Consider the following 3964-nt stretch of genomic DNA (forward strand, 5'->3'; position numbering starts at 1 on the left):
GGCAGGATGGGGTGGCTTGAATGGCTCTCGCTGGTTTGATATCTATTCTATTCGAACCATCTTCACTCAGAATTCATTCGAGTGTTTTAAATAACACCCTGGGCTCGTGACACACACTCTCCCCAGATACCTTTTCTGGCTTTTAGTAAACTAACAACGCCGTCTCTGTTTCAGTGAGTATGATTGGAGTGCAGTTTAGACGAAGAGAGCTTCGTGAACCTGACGGAAATCTTAGTCGGTTTTATTCTTTGGTGCTGTCTCACTTTACATATCTCTCTATCTATCTATCTACCTACCCATCTATCTATCTCTCTCTCCCTCTATCTCTTTCTCCCTGTCTCTCTCTCACCCTCCGTCGTTTTACTCCGTTTTCCTCCTCTTTTTACATCCTTCCTTTTTTTTATATATTCCACTTCTTCTTCCCCTGCCTATCGTACCCTTTTAGCAAAATAACCAGGGCCGGCTAAAAAGAGCACATGGGATTTGAATGATAGTACAGAGAGTGCAGTTTTCCCTCGGCGCTTGTAATCATTGTAGCGTTGGACTGTTCTCCTCCATGACGGGTCGTGGTAACAGATACGACGATGGTAAGCTTTGGGTGAATTTTATTCGATGAGATTTAACAGCATTAGCATGATTAAAATGTATAAAGTAAACTGAATAGTGTGGTGAGCAATATCATCTCACCATGCGTACCGAAAAGGAGCGAACAACACACAGTGAGATCTAGACTGACGCAGCCATAAATTGTACTTTTAGAAGCACAGTAAGATTAATCGAGGAGCCCACATGGTCAAGGGACCAACACCAGAAAGCATCAAACTACAGAATACTTTGATCCCACCTCCTTATGACAGACGCTCGGGCTTAATTCATTGAAGCTAGCCTGGCTGTCAGAGCACGTAAGGCAATGGTGATGACATAACCCGCAGTTAAGGGCATATGGGTATACATTCTTATCCCCGTAGCATTTTTTCCAGGTGGTTTTGGGTTTGTATGTAACTGAAAGTAACTGGGAATATGAGTTTCTCCTTCCGAGTTGTAACGAACCGACATGTCTGGCAGTTGGTTTCAGTTTAAGTCTAACCCCCTTTACACTATGAGGTACTTCACGGATTCAGTTTTTGCCAAGAAGATGATATTTTTTGTGGATAACGAAACGGAAGTGTTCTTTGATCAGCCAAGACTCTTTTTAAGTTTTTGGTAACAAGTTCTACAATGTATGACACCGTGATGAGGTCAACTCTACTTCCATTAATCTAAGACTCTAAATGAACTGAAATTGTAAGATTTTTCTTTTCTGTATAAAGAAGGTATTAGAAAGTATCCTCTCCCTCATCTTCCCTAGCACATAAGGTAAAAGTAACTGTTTCAACTCTAACTAGTGACATCATAGCGTTCCCTGTTTAGCTTCTTTTTCTTCTCATCCTATTAATCTTCCTTTTCTTTTTCTCCTCTTTTTTTTTCTTCTTTTTCTCTTTCTTCTTCTACTTTTTCTTCTCCTTCGTCTTCTTCTTCTTCTTCCTGACAGAACTCCGTCTTTTCTGGGGTCTGTGTCATTTAAGAGGGTTGCTTCGTACAAAGACCTTAATAACTGCCTTTTATACCGCATTCCTTCCTTCTCTCAACCGTAGTTCATTGAATGAAATGGCAAGTTTGTTGTGATAAAGCTTCTTATAAATCCTCTCTCTCATTCGTAAAGTGACTTTGCCTTCCATAAGCAGGAATCCAAGTAATTCACCGGATGCTATAAGGTAGAATTATAGGCATAGTCGAAAGCCAAAACGCGCTTTCGTACCTCCTGGAACTTCTTCGGTGACAAATGAAGGAATGGAGATTCCGTTAATAAAGGTTTATTGTATAAATATGTGCAGATATATATACATTAATATACAATGCGGGCAACAGCCCGCCAGTGGGGGAGTTGTTATGCCCTAGTGGGTGGAAGGTGAGGGCGTAGGGAGGTCAGCGAGGAGGCGGCGCTACCCTGAGCATCCCAAGCATCACGTCCATGGGCGTGTGGCGGACAAGGAGGGCAGCTCTCGTTGCCCGACTGCTGAGGAGGCTGCCCTCTGCAGGGTGGGCGGGGGTCTGCGGGACAGTAGGTAGTGCAGCAACGGGTGGCGGCTGTGCCTACCGCAGTGATCGCACTGTTGTCCCTGGAAGCCGTCGTACAGCTCCTCCTTGGTGCAGTAGCCCAGCCTAACTCTCTGCAACAGTACGCCGTCCACCCTGGGCTGTTGATGGAAGGCCCCCAAAGTCTGATAGTCGGTGGTGGCGGCGTACCAAGCAGCTTGTCTTTTTGCTCCTTCTAACTGCCAGTGAGTCTGGTGGGCGCGGTGGGCTGCGGCACGCCTGGCTCGCGCCTTCACGTACGACAGACTAAGTGGCACCTGCCTGGTCACGTGGGGGGCGCCAGCGACTCTTCTTGCAGCAACGTCGGCGGACTCATTGCCTCGCACGCCCACGTGGCTGGGCATCCAGTGCAGCATTACCCGACGTGCTTGTGCGGCGAGGCTCTGCAGGCTGCCCAGGATGGCGGTGACGAGTCCCACGTTGTCGCTGGGGCACGGCTGCTGGAGGACCTGCCATGCCGTCCTGGAGTCTGTGTGTAGGACCACAGTAGCCTCCTGGCGGTTCTGGGCGTGCTCCAGGGCCAGATGGACGGCCACGAGCTCTGTCTGCAGGGTGGAGCAGTAATCCGGCGTCCTCTCGAGCAGTTCGGTCCCAGCGGTGATGGCAGCGGCGCCCGTCCTGCCACTTTCGGGGTCGACCGAGCCATCGGTGTAGTATATGGCACCGCCCGGCTCAGACACCCACGCCACCGCCATGAGGGTGTGATGCCACAGCTCCTCGGTGGTGCAGAGCGCCTTGCTGGCCGGTAGCCGGGTGGTGGAGAACTCTGCTGTGGGGGGCTCCCACGGGGGTGGGGCTCGGTAGGAGGGGGTCGGGAGGTCGGCGTGTTGCCAGCGCCAGCCGTTAATGTGGGCGAGGCTGTGGGTGGCCGTGAAGAACAACAACTTTTATACCCGGGGATGTGGGTTAGAGGGGAAGAAGGTGGATGGTGATTAGCTGAGTGGCTGCTGTTACGGGTAAGGCATGGTCTGTTCTCCCAGTGGCTGAGGGCTGCGTGATGTCATCAGTCTGCGCCCCAGCGCCGTAGTAGGAGGACCTTCTCACACTGGGTAAAGTCTGCAGGTCATGAGCTTGTATATTGAGATTTGGGGAAAGTTATTTTATGAAAAGGGCCTCAAGGATAGGTAATCTTCTAGGGTCTTGGTTGATATTTTCTTATGGTGTCTGGTTATCTCTCGAGAGGTTCTTTTTTAAGTACCACATGTCCATAATCTTCTTAGTGATTCTTTCAATGTCCTTATTGGCAATCATCAGAAGATTATGGACATCATTAATATATTTCATAAGTCATTCTTCTCTACAGCATGTAAGGAAGATGAGAGAATTATGCAGCAAATTATTAGAAGGAACATCAAACCGACTTCCGCCGACAACAAGATTGTTTTTAACATATATTACCAAAATAAGAAGACATTAAACTTACTCATCAAGAGCAATAGCAAGCCCATCAACGATAACCTTCAGAAATGTCATGCTATATATAGGTTTACATGTAACCTTGGGGACTGTGCAACCCAACCTTCTTCCTATACAGGTATGACCACCATAAAGCTATCGCGTAGATTGTCATACCATCTGACATCAGGAGCACCCAAGAACCACTATAAAGATGTCCATCACACCATCTTACGAAGGGAAACCCTGGTAAACAACACGTAAAATTTAGCGATACACCAAGACCTTAGAAGACTACCTAACCTTGAGGCCCTTTTCATAAAAGAACTTTCCCCAAATCTCAATATACAAGCTCATGACCTGCAGACTTTACCCAGCGCGAGAATGTCCTCCCACTACGGAGCACATGCGTGGGACCAACAGTGGGGTATTA

This window comes from Oratosquilla oratoria, chromosome 36, assembly GCF_046742065.1.
Source record: "Oratosquilla oratoria isolate Oo_2021 chromosome 36, ASM4674206v1, whole genome shotgun sequence".
Lineage (NCBI taxonomy): Eukaryota > Metazoa > Arthropoda > Malacostraca > Stomatopoda > Squillidae > Oratosquilla > Oratosquilla oratoria.